General features: G+C 40.9%; 1 pseudogene; it reads left to right on the top strand.

Annotated features, from left to right (window-relative positions):
* Positions 1-709: 709 nt before the first annotated feature.
* Positions 710-19962, top strand: LOC103299568 (keratin, type I cytoskeletal 18-like; annotated as a pseudogene).
* Positions 19963-20241: the final 279 nt, after the last annotated feature.

Here is a 20241-nt window from a genome sequence, read left to right as displayed (position 1 = left end):
TCTCTATTCCTTTTAGAGGGTTCTTTTGTGAACATTTGGTAGTTCATTGCCCCCCCCCCCCCCGCCCCCCCTCCCCCCCCACCGCTCTCTCTCTCTCTCACACACACACACACACACACACACACACACACACACACACACACTGATCCGTAGGAAAGCGAAGACTCAGGGGATCCCTCAGCAGACTCTAGAGCTCCATTTCTGTCTCTCCCTCATATCTAGTAAGCACTCTTCCTTCAAGTTCTAGCTGCTCCCTAGATACTCAGCCTTGTTTTCCAAACTCAGACTGAGCCCCTTCTCCTGCACTGCAGCCTTAACACTCTCCCCAGACATTAACCTGGATCACTGCAGGGCTCACATCATTTGTTTCCCTTCTCTCAGGGATGATTGTCTTTGTTATCTAATGTCCATTGACTTGAAAACCATTTGTTTCATATATTTGTCTGGTTTGGTCCTTTGCTTCAGTCTCTATTATCTATTACTTCACCTTATTTGGAAGTGGAAGTCTGAAGACATCCTCTTTGTAGCGAAGTCCATACTTTAAAACTCGTAAATGAAACTCTGGTAAACCAATTTCAGTCCCTTTGAAAGGGAGATGTTCATGACTCACAATGGCCTTTCAGGGTCACTCTCTGTCTGAAGCCTGATATTTTGAATGAGGAAACTGAAATTGAGAGACTAAGTAATTGCCTAAGATTACAAGAAGGAAATGACAGGCACTAGAATCAAATCCAGGTGAGTCTTTTGCCAAAGCCCACATTCTTTACTCCATTATGCTTCTTACATCTGTGAGTGAGTTATGGAGGCCATATCTGATATCAGAGACTAAGCGCCTGTAGTCCAATAAAAATACCAATATTGTGAAATCCAAAGGTCAAGTGGCAAGGAGAGTCTCAATTTAGAATAGACTTGACTTCTGCAAACTAACTTCTCTCCTTCCTCCCTTCCTCTAATTCTCTCCTTTTTGTCCCTCCTACCATGTACTTTTACTGGATTTATCAGGTTCATCATCTGACAGTTGATTGACATTAAAACCCTTTAGTTAGTCAGAAAAGTGGTGAAGTGGTTCTGCCAGCCATTTTTTTTTTAAAGTAAAAACAAAAGAAAATAAATGAAACTGACCATTGAAACACTGGTGACAAGGTAGCTCAAAGATTACTCTTCATCTGCGGCTTGAACCTCACTTTCAGTTTCTCTCCTTCAACAATAGGAGCTTCAGCATCTGCTCCAACTTCTTCACAATCTATGGAATCTGGGCTCCGTGCAACTGCCCAGCCACCTGGCCAGCCTGCCAGCAGCATGGCTAGTGTCTATGCAGATGCTGGGGTCTCAGGCTCCTGGATCTCTGTGTGTTACTCTACCAGTGTGCAGGGCAATTGGGGGTCCGGCTATGGAGATGTCAAAGTATCTGGTGGGCATAAGGAGCATCCGGAGCAAGAAGAAGACTATGCAATGCCTGAATATCTGCCTGGCCTCCTACCTGGAGAAAGTCAGGAGCCTTGAAGCTGATAATCAGAGACTGGAGAACAGAAACTTGGGACACCTGAAGAAGAGACCACAGGTCAAAGTCTGGGAGCATTATTTCAAGACCATTGAGACCCTGAGGGCTCAAATCTTTGCAAATTCTGTAGACAATGCCCGTATCGCTCTGCAGATTGCCAATGCCTATCTTGCTGCTAAAGACTTCAGAGTCAAGTATGAGATAGAGTTGGCCATGTGCCAGTGTTTGGAGAGTGACTTCAATAGGCTCTGAAAGGTTATTGATGACCTCAATGTCACTCGACTGCATCTGAGACAGAGACTGAGGCTCTCAGGAAGAAGAACCATGAGGAGAAAGTAAATGGTCTACAAACCCAGCTTGCCAACTCTGGGTGGACTGTGAAAATGAATGCCCCCAAATCTCAGGACCTCAGCAAGATCATGGTAGACATCGTGGCCTAGTATGAACTGGCTAAGAAGAACCAAGAGGAGCTGGACAAGTAGTGGTTTCAGCATATGGAGGACAGCACCTCAGTGGTTACCTCACAGAATGCAGAGGTAAAAGCTGTTGAGATGGCACCCACAGAGCTGAGATGCAGGGTCCAGTTCATGGAGATTGACTTGGACTTGAGGAGGAATCTGAAGGTCAGTTTGGAGAACAGCCTGAGGAAGGTGGAGAAGCTCCTTGCCATGCAGATGGAACAGCTCAACGGGATCCTGCTGCACCTGGCGCCAGTGGTGGCCTAGACCTGGGCAGAGGGGCAGCGCCAGGCCCAAAGGTATGAGGCCCTGCTGAACGTCAAGGTCAAGCTGGAGGCTGAGATCACCACCTACCGCCCCCTGCTGGAGGAAGGCAAGGACTTCAACCTTGGTGATGCCCGAGAAAACATAGGCAGTAAAATCTCAGATATTTTTCATAGCAATATTTTTTCTGATATATCTCTTTGGGCAAGGGAAACATAAGAAAAAATAAACAAATGAGACTACATCAAATTAAAAAGGTTTTGCACAGCAAAGGAAAACATCAACAAAATGAAAGGACAACCCACTGAATGGGAGAACATATTTGCCAATGATACATCTGATAAAAGGTTAATATCCAAAATTTATAAAGAACTTATACACCTCAACACCAAATAAAAACCACAAACAATCCAATTAAAAAATGGGCTAAGGACATGAATAGACACTTCTCTAAAGAGGACATACAGATGACCAATAGACATATAAAAAGATTCTCAGTGTCACTAATCATCAGACAAATGCAAATTAAAACCACAATGAGATATCACCTTACATCTGTCAGAATGGCTATCAACAAACAAGTGTTGGCCAGGATGTGGAGAAAACGGCACCCTGTGCCCTGTTAGTGGGAATACAGACTGGTTCAGCCACTGTGGGAAGCAGTATGGAGTTACCTCAAAAAATTAAAAATGGAACTGCCTTATTACCCAACGATTCCACTTCTGGGAATATATTCAAAGAAGCCAGAAACACTAATTTGAAAGAATATATGTACCCCTAAGTCCCTGGCAGTGTTATTTATAACTAGAGGCCTGATGCATGAATTCGTGCACAGGTTGGGTCCCTCAGCCTAGCCAGTGATTGGGCCAATCGGGGCTGTCACCCAGGACTGATTGGAACAGGCTGGCCAGGGGAGGGGCCATGGGAGGTTACCTGGCCCCGGGAGGTTGGCTGTGGGAGTGCACTGACCACCCAGCTGGCTGTGGGGAGGGACCACGTGAGGTTGGCTCGCTGGCCCACCCCGATCAGGGCCATGGGGGTGGGCCATAGGAGGTTGGCTGGCCTGGGGGAGGGGCTGCAGGAGGTTGGCAGGCTGGGCCAGGGGGAGGGGCTGTGGGAGGTTGGTCGGCCACAGGAGGTTGGCTGTGGGAGCGCACTGACCACCAGGGGGCAGCTCTTGCATTGAGTGTCCGCTCCCTGGTGGTCAGTGTGTGTCATAGCAACTGGTTGACCCGTCGTTCCGTTGTTCGGTCGCTTAGGCTTTTATACACTGAGTGGCCAGATTATTATGATCTCTGAACGCATAATAAGCTGGCCACTCAGTGTATGTATTTATGTGTGTGTGTGTGAGTGTGTGTGTGTGTGTGTGTGTGTGTGTGTGTGTGTGTGTGTATTAGAGGCCCGGTGCATAAATTTGTGCATGGATGGGGTCCAGCCAGCCTGGCCAGGGGGAGGGGACATGGGTGGTTGGCCAGCCTGCAGGCTGGTCGAACTCCTGGTCAAGCGGACAATTTGCATATTAGCCTTTTATTATATAGGATATACACTCAGTGGCCAGATTATTATGCGTTCAGAGATCATAATAATCTGGCCACTTAGTGTACATGTAGATAGCCAAGATTTGGAAGTAGCCCAAGTGTCCATCAGTGGATGCATGGACAAAAAATCTGTGGTACATATACACAATGGAATACTACTCAATTGTAAAAAAGAAGAAAATCTTACCTTTTGTGACAGCATGGGTGGACCTGCAGAGTATTATGCTAAGTGAAATAAGCCAGTCAGAGAAAGATAAATACCATATGATTTCACTTATATGTGGAATCTAATACACAAAATAAACTAACAAACAAAATAGAAACAGTCGTAGATACAGAGAACAGACTGCCAGCTGTCAAAGTGGAGGGGATTTAGGGGCTGGGTGAAAAATGTGAAGGGATTAAGCAAAAAACAAAAACAAAACTCATACACAGATAACAGTATGGTGATTACCAGAGGGAAAGGGGGTGGGGAGAGGTAGGGGATGATTAAGGGAGGATAAATGGTGATGGAAAGAGACTTGACTTGGGTGGTGGACACAGGATACAATATACAGAGGATGTATTATAGAGTCATACACCTGAGTCATATATAATTTTATTAAATTCTCAATGAGAAAGAAAATAAAAAGACAAGATGTTACCCCCAAAATGGCTCTTGTCATGTGTGAAACTGTGTAGGTTTTTTTTCTTTTAACCTGTTTAAAAGAAGCCCTGTTAAAAAATGTTTCCTAATCATCCTTTAATACGGTGTAAGATCAGGACATTAATTCCAAGTGCTTTGAATGCGGTAGGCACTCAAGTATTTGTTTGCTGAGAAAATACTCCCAAACTAACCTGCTCACATAAGAAAATAATCGACGGAACATTGGTGACAACTGCTAAATGTTTGTTAAGCATTTATTATGTGCCAGGTCCTTGCTGTGTTCTTCCTCCCTGTGGTTTTTCTGGACCAGTCACCTAACCTGAAACCTTAAGCTCTTCATCAGCAAAAATGTTTTGTGGCAGGCAGGAGGGCCATCTCACAGAGATTTCTGCCACATCACAGGGCAAGGAAGGCACAGATATTCCCGACCCTCAAGCCAGGCAGTCACCATGATTGGAGGGGCCAGACTGAAAACCAACACCAGAGTGGACAAAGAGCATCCTAGAATCCTCGTGGGGACCAGTGATGCAAAGATCTAGTCCCACTTCTCTTCATGTTGGCACTTCAGAAATTCCCGAATCTGGACACAGCATTGAGGGAGGGGCTGAGCCTCCATTGATAAGATTATTGTTACTGCAGCCAAGTGGGAGCTTAAAATAGAAATAATGCTCTGTTACGGAAAAGAAAAAAAAAAAAAGAAAGACAATAAAAAGACAAGCCAGACTAGGAAAAATATTTGCAAAACAAATATCTGATTAAGAACTTGTACTCAAAATGTATGAAGAACCATCACAACTTAATATTAATAAAATAAACAACCCAACATGTAAAATATTTTAAAACTCAAATGTAAATTAAAGTTTTTAAATGGGCAATTAAAACTACAAATAGATTGAAAGTAAAATAAAGAAAAAATATATATTATGCAAACAATAATCATAAGAAATTTGATGTGGCTACATCAGGCAAAATAGACTTTAAAACACAAAATGTTGCTAAAGTTAGAGAGGTACATTTTCTAATAATAAAATTGCCAATCTATCAGGAAAATATTACAATTATAAACATATATACTACTAATTACAGAACACCAAAATACACGAAGAAAAACTGTCCGACATGAAAACTAAACAATTAGACAACAATAGTTGGAGTTGTCTATACCCACTTTCAATAATGAATACAAAAATAAGACAGAAGATTAAAAAGTAGACTAGACCTAACAGATATCTAGAGGATATTGCAATCAACAACAACAGGATACACATTCTTCTCAAGTGCACATGGAACATTGTTCAGGATAGAAAATATGCTAGGTCATAAGACACTTCAGTAAGATTACAAGATTATAAATGATGCAAAGCATGTTTTCCAACTACAGTGGAATGAAATTAAAAATCATGATTTTTCTCTCATCCTTGATGTTCCTATCTCTCTCTCCTTCTCCCTTCTTCTCTGAAATTAATAAAAATATATTTAAAGAAAATCAATAGCAGGAAAAAATTGGGACACTCACAAATATGTGGAGATTAAACAACATATTCATAAATAACCAAAGGATCAATGAAGACATCAAAAGGAATTTTAGAAAATACTGTGAGATGAATGAAAATGAAGAAACAACAGGCCAAAACTTATGAGATGCAGCTAAGCAGTGGTTAGATGAAAATTTTTAGCTGTGAATGTCTATATTAAGTAATGGAGAGATATGGGTAAACTGTTTTGTTTTTTTAATTTTTTTAGTTTAAATAAATAAAAAATATATGTAGTGTGAAGTAAATTAAGAGGTTGGGACCAGTTCAGGGAGGGTCTTGGATTCAGCGCTATTAAGTTCAGGTTTTATTTTTTAGCATTGGAAAACTTTTTTTCCAAAAAGTTAATTGAGGAATAGTTGACAAATAAAAAATGTATATATTAAGGGTGTATATATAATAGTTTAATATACAGGGTGGGGCAAAAGTAGGTTTATAGTTGTTTGGATGGAAAATAGTACAATAAGTAATAATATAAGAATAAGCTGTGTTTTGCATACTCACAACTGTAAACCTACTTTTGCCTCGCTGTGTATGTGATCATTGTGAAACTGATTTAGGGGAGAAGTGACTGCAAATCATTTAGGGGAGAAGTGATTTATTTATTTTAGAAATAAGACTACATGAAAGAAAGTGTGGAGACAGAAGAGATGCTGAAAGAGCACTTGGGAAGCAATCGCAAAGTAAGAGAGTTGAGGGTGAGAGACCGCCTTAGAGAACAGGGAAGTAAAAATTACACCAAGTTCTTTCCCCTGGGGGAGTAGCAGGGTGGTGGGTGTTACCAGTGACTCAGGCAGGAAACATCTTAGAAGGACTTGACTTAGTGGGTGAGAACTGAAACCATCTGTGTCCACATGACTTAGATAAGTCTGTAGACCACCTATGTCAGCATGACATAGTTCTTTGCTCCTGAAGAACTTCCAGAGAGAGATAAAACTATAAAACAAAAAATAATTCCAATTGTTTTGGGAAATGCCTACCGATAAATTTATTGAAGATAAGGGTCTGTTCACTTGAGCAAATAGACTACTTACCAAACAAAAATCTGCTTATCAAGACTTTATCAAGAAAGTCTTGTGAAATATGAGGATAGTTAATTCATGAGGTAACTCACCTTAGAAAGGTCTAGAATCCCCAAATCCAGGACTTCGTTTCTTATTTGACTTAGCAGCACTACATGCCATTTCTGAACACCGACCACTAAAACTTCTTTTTAAATCTGAAAGACACTATTAAGTGGTAAGGAATTAAAAGTGTGGCTAGGAAAGTAGCTTTTATTGCACCTTCTCAGCCTTTAGTTAAAAGAAATAGCTACTTGTCATGGGGATGTAGAGTACAGCACAGGGAATACACTGAGTGGCCAGATTATTATGATCTCTGAACGCATAATAATCTGGCCACTCAGTGTGTGTGTGTGTGTGTGTGTGTGTGTGTGTGTGTGTGTGTGTGTATAGGAGGCCCGGTGCATGAATTTGTGCATGGGTGGGGTCCGGCCAGCCTGGTCAGGGGGAGGGGACATGGCAGTTGGCTGGCCTGCCTGCTGGTTGAACTCCTGGTCGAGGGGACAATTTGCATATTAGCCTTTTATTATATAGGATATACACTGAATGGCCAGATTATTATGCGTTCAGAGATCATAATAATCTGGCCACTCAGTGTATAGGCAATAATATTGTAATAACTGTATGGCATCAGATGGATACTAGACTGATTGGATGGTCACTTCAATTTATATAAATGTCTAATCACTATGTTATACACCTGAAATTAATATGATATTACACATTGACTATAATTTAAAAATAAATTATAAAAAGAAATAGCTATTTGTATTTCTGTCTGACATGCACATCAAGCTTTATTCATTCAATTGTTTATTCAGTCATTAGTTAACAGGTATTTCAGTGCCTACTATGAGCCAAGCTCTATGCTAGGTGCTGGGGTTGATGTAATGGCAATAGTGCCAAGGATGGCAAGGATTACAGTGTTGAACAAGGGTGCCAGCCTTATGTGGGGATTAGGGAAAACTTCCCTGAGGAAAGCTGATTTAAATTGAGTCTTGAAAGATAAATAGAAGTAATTCAGGTGAAAAGTAGACTAAGAAAAGGCAAGAGAGCATCTAGGTAGTGGGCACAGCATGTTCAAAGGTCTAAGACAAAAAGGAGGTGGGAGAATGAAGAACAAAGAGAAAGCCATTGTTCCGGGAACCCAAGAAGCTCAGAAGAGAGTGGTGCACACAGCAGGGGCAAAGCCATGCAAGAACTTGGGTACCATTTAGACTTTATCCAAAGATCAATGGAAGCCACTAAACAGTTTTGCAAATGTCCAACAGTAAGGGATTTCCCCCTAAATCTACAGTCTTGGAAACTTGTGGAGAGTGGAGGGAGGTAGAGGAGGAAAATGGAAAGAACTGAAAAAAAAAAAATCAACTTTGGATTTTGTTCTTTCTTCTCAGAAATCGACACCTTATCCATAATGAGTACAGAGCACTTTATTAGTCTCAAGATCACAGAAAACAAATAATTACTCAAAAGTTATTTGCTTACTCCATATCTGACTTTTCTTAGGGGCAAAGTGGCCCCTGCACGCTTAATTCTGAGCTTGATTTTCTTCTGAATTGACAGCACTGAGCCCCTGTTAACTGTCTTCACTTTCGGAAAACAGCGATGAGGCCTGGCAAAGGCTATGCTAGCTGCCACAGTGGAAAGTGAAGTGAAAGAGGTTAAAAACACTCATATTTCTTTTCTCTTAAAATTGGAGTCTGCAAGTAGTGCACAGAGGAGGAACATACATTAGCAAAGATGGTATCTGCTCCTTTTTGAAGGTGAGGCTGCATTGAATTGAGGTAAAATTGACCTAAGTGTTTGTGTTCTTATTATTAGGTCTCCAGAATGTACTGGAAGGAGTTTATAGATGAACAAATAAATGCCATGACTTCCATTTACTTCTGGACAAAAGAGTATATGTTCAGTGAGAATATGGCTAATAAACAGATTAAATATCTTGAAATGGCACCTCTCTCTCTTCCTGTATTTGTTAACAATGCTATAAAAAAAAAAAAAAAGAGTATTTTTCCAGTAACTTGAATACCCAAAACATTATTTCCAAACACAAAATTCTATTTGGCCGGCTAGTCAATTCCAGATTCCAAACCGCCCCTCAGTATGAATGCTGTTTTCTCAGCTTCTCCAGCCAAACAAATCCCATCCGGCATGTAAGACCTTACTTAGGCACATCTCCTTTCTCAGGCTGACTGAGGCCAAATTCTTGCTTTTCCTAAACTCAGATAGATGCTATTGTTCCACCACTCATTTGGCCCTTAGCATAACTGCTTTGTGTTGTTTCATAACATTTGCTTGGGCATCTTGTTTGCTCAGACACCAACGCTAAGGGAGAGCAAGGTCTGACACTTCTTGGGAATCCCCCTCATATGGAATTACAGGTGTTAAAAAACAAACAAACAAAAAACAAACAAACAAGTTGCTTAACTGATGCAAATGCAAATGAAGTTGCTTCAGGTTTATTCAGCAATTTCTCTTCAGATCAAAAAAAGTATGCTCATTTTCTTAAGTAATGCCACACAAGCTAAAAAAGATTCTGGAGGCTTTAGCTATAAATAAGTGATAAAGATTTATTCAAGGATCTTAGGGTTTGCAAACAGGAAACACAGCTCGGCAAAAACCCAGAAGTGTTTTCTAAAAAAGAAAGAAAAGAGTTCTTATAGTAAAAAGTGCCTTTTTTTCTTTCTTGACATTTCTATAAAGTTTTTTTTAATCAATAGCAAATATATTTGTTTCAAGTTCTCTTTTTCAACGTATTATTTGGATAGTTAGAAGGAAATTGAAAAGTGCTATAGCCACCTAAGACCAAATTATCCAAGTGCATTATTATCTAAACTGTGACATAAGTAATGTTGGCTGACAGACTATTGAAATCTCTTTCCTTGATCACATCTACTCCTTAAAATGTATCGATATACTCAAAAGGTACGTTTTTAAAAAATGGCGATAAGCTGGAAATATAGGAGGATGCACTTTGTGAAGTGTACGATTGTCTAACCACTATGCTGTACACCTGAAACTAGTATAAAACAATATTTAATGTAAACTGTAATGAAAAAATAAAATTAAAAAGTAAAAGGAAAGAAACATTGATCGGTTCCCTCCCATATGCATCCCAACTGGAGATTAAACCCACAACCTAGGTATGTGCTCTGACCAGGAATCAAACCTACAACGTCTTGCTGTACAGAATGATGCTCTAACTAACTGAGCCACCTGGTCATGGCATGGCTCACTTTATATACTTTCTGCCCAACTCTAGAATAAGCCATTTTCCTGGGAACCCTCATTTCTGTTTTTGGAGGAAGGTATTTAGAAACCAAGATATGGGTGCTGGTTGTACTCTTTGAAATTAGAATGATTTAAAGATATTTAACATAAAATGTGTCAAAATATTATATATTTCTATCATACATATTATATTTTGTATTTACAATTTATAATTGTATGTATAAATTGTATCATACATACAATTTTATATTGCTATTTACCTAAGTAGTTATCATTTCTGGTGTTTTTCATTTGTTTGTGAAGATCCAGGTTTTTATCTAGTGTCATTTTCCTTTTGCCTGAAGGATTTCCTTTAACATTTCTTTTTTATTTTTTAAATTTTTTATTTTTATTGATTTCAGAGAGGAAGGGAGAGGGAGAGAGAGAGAATCATTGATTAGTTGCCTCCTGCATGCCCCCTTCCCGGGGGCCCGCAACCCGGGCATGTGCCCTTGACCAGAATTGAACCCCGGACCCTTCAGTCCACAGGCCGACACTCTATCCACTAAGCCAAACTGGCCAGGGCTCCTTTAACATTTCTTGATGTGCTGATGTGATAATAAATTCTTTTTGCATATACAAGTCAGAAAATGTTCTTATTTCACATTTGTTTTTGAAAGATATTTTCATAGTGTAAGTAATTCTAGTTTGCCAGATATTTCCTTTCATTACTTTAAAGATATTGCTTCATTGTTTTTTTTTACATTGTTTCTAACAATAAATCTATTGTCATCATTATATTTGTTCCTCCATATGCAATGTATGTTTCAGCATTGGTTTTGAGGGATTGGATTATGATGGACCTTGATGGAGTCTTCTTCATGTTTCTTGTGCTTGGGATTTGTGAGTTTATTATATTCATCAAATTTGGTCAAACATTAGTCATTATTTTCTGTCCCCCTTTTGCTCTCTCTTTTTTTAGGATTCTAATTACACAGCTTGGATTTGTCCTACAAGTCCCTAATATGCTGTTCAGTTTTCCCCCTGAGTATTTTTCCTGTGTTATTTTGGGTAGTTTCTAATGTCTTCAAATTCACTCATCTTGTCTTCTGCAATGTCTGATTGTAGTTCATCTCATCCAGTGTTTTTTAATCTCATATAATAGAGTTTTTATTTCTTTAAGTTCAATTTGAGTTTTTTCTAAATATGCTATGTCTCCAGTTAACATGTTAAATATTTCCTCTAGCTTCTTGAACATATGAAATAAAGTTATAATAATGATTTTAATATCTTTATTTTTAATTCTATAATCTCTGTCATTTCTGGTTCCCTTCTGTGTTCTGTGGAGGACACAACGTAAGAATGAAAAGGTCTGGCGAACACTGTAGATTTACTCATGTTTTCTGAGTCAACTGGTCTAGTGCAAGTTTCCAGCCCACCGCTCTCTGGTATGTAAAGATGCCCCACATGCATCTTGACATTTCATGCCCACACCTGGAATTTCTCCAAGAAGCCTTGGTTTCTTTTAGTGAGAAATAATATTTCAAGACAACAATATGGGTGCTAATTGTTACTGAGTTGTCACTATTTCTAGATTTATTACATTGGTTGCTGCATTGCAAATGATCCCACAATCTAATGGCATGAAGCAACAATAATCTTTTATTTTCTTACACTTCTGTAATTTGGGCCAGGCTTGTGTGGACTATGAACGTCTGTTCCACATGGTGTCAGCTGGACCATCTCCACCAGGGCTGAATGGATGACAAGTTGGGGCTGTCATCTGGTAGCTCAGCCTGGGCTTCAGCCAAGGCCTTGGCTTTCTCCCTGCACGGCTTCTCCACGTGGTAAAACAGAGTTGCTCACCCAGCGTGGCAGGTGGGTTCTAACAGGAAGTACCCTAAGGGGGCAAGTCTCACTGTGCAAGTACTTATTAGGCCTCTGCTTGCATGCCATTCGCTCATGTTTTATTGGCTGGTCACAGTGCCCAGCCCAGAGCCGGTGTGGGAGGGAACAAAGGCAGGGAGGTGTTGATTGGGGGCCACCACAGCAGCGGTATAACCATAAAGCTTTTCCAGTAAACAGAACTTGTGTTCCTTTTAGTTATTTATTTTAAAAGATGTTTCTTGTTGTTCTATTTTTTCTTTGAATCCTAGCCACATTATTTCTGAGTTTTCCGATTCTATTTATTGTTGTTTCCTCATGTCTTTTATCATCTTCTTGATGACTTTTAATTAGTTTAAAAATAGATTCGTTTTGATGTGTTTTACTGGCACTGCCTGGGGTGCTTTTGCTGTTTGTAAGAAAGCTATGCATTTTCTCATGCTCTTTTATTCTTACAATAATGTTGTATAAAATTTAACTTTGAAGTTGTTCTTTTGCCATTTTTCATGTGAAATTAGTTTTTGTGGTTTACATGAGATTAGTTTTCTTTTAGAGAAAAACAACTTGGAAGGAGGCTAAATTCACAGAGCTTCTTTTTCTGTTGCTTGCATAGTTTAAAAGCATTTGGGACAACACCAAATGCTGGCAAGGATGTAGAGAAATGACATCACTGATACACTGCTGGTGGGAATATAAAATGGTACAGCCCATCTGGATAATAGTGTGGCAGTTCCTTAACTAACTAAACATCCTATATAATAAAAGACCAATAGGCAAATTGACCAAACAGCAGAACGACCGGTCGCTATGATGTGCACTGACCATGAGGAGGCAGACGCTCAGTGCAGGAGCTGCCCCCTGGTGGTCAGTGCGCTAGAAGCTGGGCTCACGGCTGGCGAGCGCAGCGGCGGTGGCGAGAGCTTCTCCCTCCTCCACAGCAGCGCTAAGGATGTCTGACTGCTGGCTTAGGCCCGCTCCCCACCATCAGTTGGACATCCCCTGAGGGCTCCCAGACTGTGAGAGGGCGCAGGCTGGGCTGAGGGACCCCCCTCCCCGCCAATGCATGAATTTCGTGCACCGGGCCTCTACTGCAACTATAATACAATCCAGGAATTACACTCTGGGGATTTTGTCTCAGAGAACTAAAGACAAAATCCTACACATGAATGTTTATAGCATCTTTATTTGTAATAACTGTAAACAGCCCAGATATCCTTAAACAGGTAAGTGGTTAAACAAAATATAGTATCCATACCATGAAATACTACCCAGTAATAAAAAGAAAGGCTCTTTTAACACACATAACAACCTAGCTGAATCTACAAGAAATTACGCTGAGTGAAAAAAATCCAGTCATAAAAAGTGACTGTATGATTCCATTTATATAAAGATTTCATTTATATAATGATCTTAACATGGTCACATCAGAGAGATGAAAAGCAGGAAGGTGTAGAGAGAGGGGAGGTAGGCAGATGTGGTTATAAAAAGGCAACTTGAAAGATCCTTGTGGTTTTGAAACTGTTCAGTAGCATTGAGTGGGGTGGTGGATACATTAACCTACACATGTGATAAAATTATGAACAACTAAATATGCACACAAATGCATAGAAGTGAAACTGAGAAAAATCTAAATTAGATTGGTAGATTGTATCGCCTAAAACATCTTGGTTCTGATATTATATTTTTGCAACATGTTACTATTGGAGGAAACTAAGTAAAATATGCAAAGGAATCCTCTGCATTATTTTTAAAAATTGCATGTGAATCTACCATGGTCTCAATAACATTTTCAATGTAAAAATCACCCAAAATTGGGCTGTTTATTTCCAGGATTTTCTGGGTCTGTTTTTCTTCCCCACTTTTACTTGGATGTTCTCTTTTTCTTATATATTTCCTATTATATTTAATTCAGCAGTTTTCCCTCATTGTGTTCCTATTTTGGAAGATAGCCTTACTTATCTGTTTCAACAATTCCTGGGACTAGGCTGCTCCAGTCTTGAAGACCTTACCATGGACTTCTTACCCTTCTATTGAAGAGGGCAACGCCTCTGCCTGGTTTAGCTGCTCTTCTCAAATCCACCAGCATCACTTGCCAGTGAATAGTGTTGGTTATTGTAGGATCTTCCTATTCCAAGGCTCTTGAGTTTCCCCATTGCTTTCTCTGATTTTTTTTTTTTTTTTTTTTTTTTTTTGTACACAGGTACCAATGCCATGTTGTATGAGCTTTGGTAGTATGCCCCTATTCACTTGCTTTTGAGGGGTTCAGGTAGAATACCTCTTCACATACTTCTGTTGCAAATATTGTCCATGGATTTTTGGCTTTGCTATCTATTTGCTCTATTTTTCGTTGGTATTCTGCAATATCCGAAACGTATGTTTTCATCACTGCTGCCATTGTCCTGGAATTCCCAAAGACACTTCTGCTTCTTGTTTTCAAATGTGATAGACTATCTTCCTTGATTAAATCCCACACCACTGAATGGCTTCGTTCATATCCTAGCGCTAAAGAACATACATGTACAAGGAATATTCAAAATATTTCCTGTATTTTCTAATGCAGAGCTGCCTTTCTGCCATTAAGTTTACATTGCAAGGCTAATTGCTCTCAGGGAGGAAGGTGAATACTGCTGGGGGTGAGGGGGCACAACAAGTAACTTTCCTCCTCTCTTTCTTAGTTCTGTCTGGGCCAGTAATCACATTAACATGAGACAGATTAACAGGAGAAAATGTCCAAAATTTACTAGCAGTGTACATAACATCGTGCCATGAGAGACCCAAACACACATTGGGCAGTTGAGGCTTAGATGCAATTCTGGAGCTAAGGAGAAGGGGGTTGTGGTTTGGGACTTCAAAGGGCAATTCACATGGAGATAGAAAAGCAAATGTTGCTAAATACATGTTTGCTGGGCCACCTTTAACAATGGGATGTGGAGAGGACTTTGAACAATGGGCCTTGCAAGGTTCCTCTCTATCAGTAGTTTATATTAAACGATAGTTATCTGTGATGATATCTCCCTTCCTGGAGCAAGTCCTCTATCGAAATACCTTGTAGGCAGTTAGGAGGAAGGTCAAAGAGTTTTCCAGTCTTTTGTTTCTTAAAAATAACCAGGTTAGGCCTGGCTGGTGTGGCTCCGTGGTTGAGAGTCAACCTATGAACCAGGAGGTCACAGTCTGATTCCCAGTCAGGGCACATGCCTGGGTTGTGGGCTCGATCTCCATCCAGTAGGGGGCATGCAGGAGGCAGCCAATTGATGATTCTCTCTCATCATTGATGTTTCTATCTGTCTCTCCCTCTCCTTTCCTCTCTAAAATCAGTAAAAATATATTTTAAAAAATAACCAGCTTAAAATAATCAATGTCCCAAAAGGCACATTTTGAGGTGGCAAACTCTGCTTCCCTTCACTGCTTATAATGAAGCAACAGGTGAAAAAGAAGCAGGTTAGAAAGGAGAATTGAAATCCCCTTTAAAGAGAAAAGATAGATAATTGAAAGTGGCCCAGCCCCTTTGGCCTGGGCTTTGATCTGGGATGGTGGTTGGGACACAAGAACTTCAGAATGATGTCCACATTGGTTGAGACAGAAGTTAAAGACAAGGAAACTTGTGTCCCAATTCCTGTTAGGAATTCTGGGAGATGACCATGTAGGCTGCTCTTGTGTCAACATAAGATGTCTAATACAGAATAGTGTTGGTGAGGAAAACTTTTCCACTATACTCTTAGATTTCATAGCAGGGGGCCGGTGAATTAAATTAACAAGAGGTGATTAATGGGACAAATGGTACACAATTTTTAAAATTAATATTGATGTGTATGGGAGTTCACAAAAAGAAGTCACACCCAAAGAAGCAATTAGACTGGGTGGTCTAATACCCTTCTGACAAGGTAAAGAGAGTTTGGGCTTCAAGGGATGATGTATTGTGGGAAAGTGACTAGAAAATATGTAGAGTAACTAATGGAAGATAAGGGCTATTTTAGCAAGATCTGTTCATGCAAACTTATCTTGATATTAATTCTCCATCTTTAATGACAAGTTTCTCTTCTTTCCCTGGCATGGGGAAGTTGGGCATGTTCCTCAAAGAGAAATATATACTGTTACCGAACTGAATGAGGCTCTGCCCACCTGATGAGCAGCAAAGTCAGGCACCAAACATCAAGATTTGCAATGGAGAAATGAAAGCCATCTATTTTTCTGGGTGCCAAGCAAGGAGAATGATTCTCTCTCATAATTGATGTTTCTCTCTCTCTCTCTCTCTCTCTCTCTCTCTCTCTCTCTCTCTCTCTCTCTCTCTCTCTCTCTCTCTCTCTCTCCCTCCCTTCATCTCTGAAATCAATACCAATATTCTTAAGAAAAGAGGATGGAAAACTATCACTTAAAAACCTGGAGTCCCCAGTGGCTTTTAATCGAGGTTTTTTTAGGGCAAAGATTGAGGGTTAGGGATTAGGGAGAAAGGCTGGCATGTGGAAGTGCTGGCAGGGTTGGTTTTGATTGGGAAGCTTTGGAACTTGGCCGTGTATGGTAAGAGGTGACAAGGGACTTCAGCACCGGATCTTCCTGCACAGTGGACCCGTCACTCCTGAAAGAGTTCTGGAGTTCAAGTCCCGGTCATGTCCTAGTCTTTCAGTTCCATGAGTTGGGTAAAACTTTGGTTCCTCAAGCAGCTGGAAGTCAAAGTTCTCTCCTCTGTGTGTGCTTTGGCTGCATGACTTGCAGTTTTGGTCTGTTGATTCTGAAAGGCAACTCAATATCTTGTTAGAAACTAGATAGGACCATTTGGGGTTGGTCCTGCGGTTACATACTTTTTAGGTGGGTCAGGGGAGAGCAGAGAATTTTTCCTGCATCTATTGCTTTCAGCACAAAATAATCCTTATGCCAAAGTGGCATATTTTGGGGTGGCATATTCTGATCTCCAATAGGCATAGTGGTGTGGTCTCTGATCGAAGAAAAGGCCCGCACTAGACAAAGCTGAGACCCAGAGGACAGGCCACAGCTGGGAGAGCTGAGGTGAGGCTGAGCCCACAGGTAGAGCTAATAGAAAAAAAAAGCCTCAGAGAAATGAAAGGCTTTTGTTAACTAACCTAGGAGACTGACTTCTAACAGAATTTGCCCCCTGGTCTGGTGTCAAACCTCTGTCCAGCCAGATTAACAGGGAATACTCCCTCCCGTCTTAGCGGAGGCTGTCTCACTCAGCCAAGCCTTGTAAGGGACTGAGATGTTAGGAATATAAGAGACAGAAACAGATTGCTAGCCCAGCTGTTAGAGGCCAGTTAAAAGCCAGATTTTTTTTTTTTACCCAAGACAGCAAAGGGTGGAAACCTCCAGTAAGGTCAGAGGCCATCAGAATCTCTCATGTGGAGTTAAAGGTCCACACCTGGACAATTGTGTTGCTGCTCTTGGCCACTTTGGGAAGAGTCTTCGGCTCCGGGGTTGGAGGAGACTTCGGGCTGAGTAGCCAATCCCCCAGCCGTCTTAGGCAGAATGGGCCATGGGACGCCATGACAGACAAGGGGTCACAGGTCATTCTGGATTTTGGTCTGGTCAGTGGAGCTAGGGAGCATAGAAGACATTCATGCCTCCCTCAGCTACCAAATCTCCCTCTCAAGAGGATGAAAGGTTTTTCCTCCCTCTCTTTGAGGATGAAGGTTTTTTTCCCTGAAGTCAATAGGCAATACAAGTCTCAATTCACAGTGCCTCAAGGGACTCTTTTAAAGTACATACTCTGGCCCAGCTGGGGTTGCTCAGTGGTTGAGTGTCAACCCATGAACTAAGAAGGTCACTGGTTCGATTCCTGGTCAGGGCACATGCCTGGGTTGTGGGCTCAATCCCCAGTAAGGGGCATGCAGGAGGCAGACAATTGATGTTTCTCTCTATCCTTCTCCCTTCTCCTCTAATATCAATAAAAACATATTAAAAAATAAAGTACATACTCTGGCAAGGAATTTAACTCTGGGAAAGAACTGTCTGTTTCTAAAGTGCCAATTCCTGGTCTCCAAGAACTGTTATCTGAGCCATCTGTTGGAATGCATATTCTGAAAAATAGATCTTATCTGAGCCTAAGCTACCTGAGCCAATGAATTCAACTTAGTTCACTTATGACTGAATTATCAATGGGTTTTGCTGTATACTTGTCTCATGGAAGTATGTCTCTTAAAGTATAAGTGTATTTGTCAGTAAAGAGCCTACATGTCTAAAAGTTACGGAGAGTGTTTGCCAATCTTGGGAAGTACTAATTGCTTACTTTTAGCTTTTTCTCCCTACATTATCCCTACAAAATTTGTCAGTTCTTAATAAGCAAGTCAATGGCAATATGTTTCTTTGCATACATTTAGTAAGACTAGTCTTCACTTGTGGTCTTATTAATTAAGACTTTGACTGGAATGCCATGTCTAAGAAAGACATGCCTGGATTCTGGATGTCACCAGAAAGCCTTAAGGAATTCAGATTGACTTCCAAAGCCAATCAAAGTCCACTGCAGATATGCTCTAATACTTCACTTGGTCACATGATTCATAGCAATCTTCCCAGGTAAAGAGCAAGGTTGCTTTCCTGAAAGATGGCAAAGAAGGAACCTCAAGACATCCTGGGGACCTCAAAGACTTTAGAAATTGACCAATACCTACAGGTATTACAGGCAATGCCTGATGGTAACTGTGGCTTGGCTTCTTTGCCCTGAGAGGCTCGCCATAGCTCAATTTGAAGATTCCTTGTGAAAATTCCAGCAAAATAAATTTGAAAAAGCCTGTGTGATCTATTTGATTACATTTTATTCTTGTTATGTTTATGCACATAATCAGGCAAATTCAAACTGGACTTAATGCAAATAAGGGTAATCTTAGGGAGAAAAATTGTGTTCCGATGAAAATCACAATGCCTAATTGTGGATATTGGATTCCAGTGCAGTTAACTGTCTTCAAAGTTTTGTTTTTAAGACTATGTCTGTGTATGCCCTACAGACTTCTGCTCCAGATGACATCACCAGAGATGTTCTGACTGTAGACACAGAGGGTCTGTAAGGCTATAAGTTCACCAGACCCATCAGATTGTCACTGCTTGCTTTCATTCCAGCAAAAGCCTGGAAGTCTTCTCAGCTGGTTTATGATTTGCTGTGTGCATTAACCTTTGTGCTTTATATTCTTCCTTCTGTTTTCATAGACTATATGCCTATGACCTGATTGCGAGTTCACACAGTATAGACCTCATTTTTGAGTTAAGCATGTTGAACAGGAGGGCTTCAGACAGGTGTGACACACTTGCCTCCAGGGTAGCCATTCCCTAACCTAATCTATCCTATATAATAAAAGCCTAATATGCTAAGTGTCCCACCATTCGTTCAACTGTTGACCAGTTGCTATGATGCACATTGAGCACTAGGGGGCAGACACTCCCACCAGTAGGTTAGCTTGCTGCTGGGGTCCGGCTGATCGGGACTGGGTGAGATGGGCCAGACACACCCTAGAGCCCTCCCACGGTCCCTCCCCAGCCCTGATCATGCACTGGTGGGATCCCTTGGCCTGGCCTGCACCCTCTCACAATTCGAGACCCCTCAGGGGATGTCAGAGAGCCAGTTTTTGCCCAATCCCCACAGGCCAGGTTGAGGGACCCCACCGGTGCACAAATCCATGCACTGGGCCTCTAGTAATACTATAAAGTTAGTCCTTCCCTTTATCACATGGGTTTTTAACCTCTCAGTAGACCTTTGGTTGCTATAAGTCTCCTCACTTTTGAATTATGCCTTTTTTACCTTCTTATCAAGTTTGTCATTTCTAGAATACAAGAGGGATGCCAGCTTGCGTCCTCTGGACATTGCCTATGCCACCTCCCAAGGACACCAGATTGACATGGACATTGCAAAATCCCTCTTCTCTGTATGAAGACTCCCTTCCCTTTTGCTCCTTCTTCCTCTTCTGAGCCTTGGGATAGGCAGGACTATGCCCCTCTGACAGCATGAAGCAGTTACAAGAAGATGGAGACCTTCATCCATTTACCCTTTATAAGAATAAAAGAGGCTCGTATTTCTCTTAAGGGGGGGATTGATACCATTGTAATTAGCTATTATTAATAACTAGAGGCCTGGTGCACAAAATTCATGCACTTGGGGGGGGTGGTATTCCCTCAGCCCGGATTGCGAGAGGGCGCAGGCCAGGCCGAGG

This window comes from Eptesicus fuscus, chromosome 6 (genome assembly GCF_027574615.1).
Source record: "Eptesicus fuscus isolate TK198812 chromosome 6, DD_ASM_mEF_20220401, whole genome shotgun sequence".
NCBI lineage: Eukaryota > Metazoa > Chordata > Mammalia > Chiroptera > Vespertilionidae > Eptesicus > Eptesicus fuscus.
Note: the sequence above shows the minus strand (reverse complement) of the source record. Positions and strands in the feature narration are given on the sequence as shown.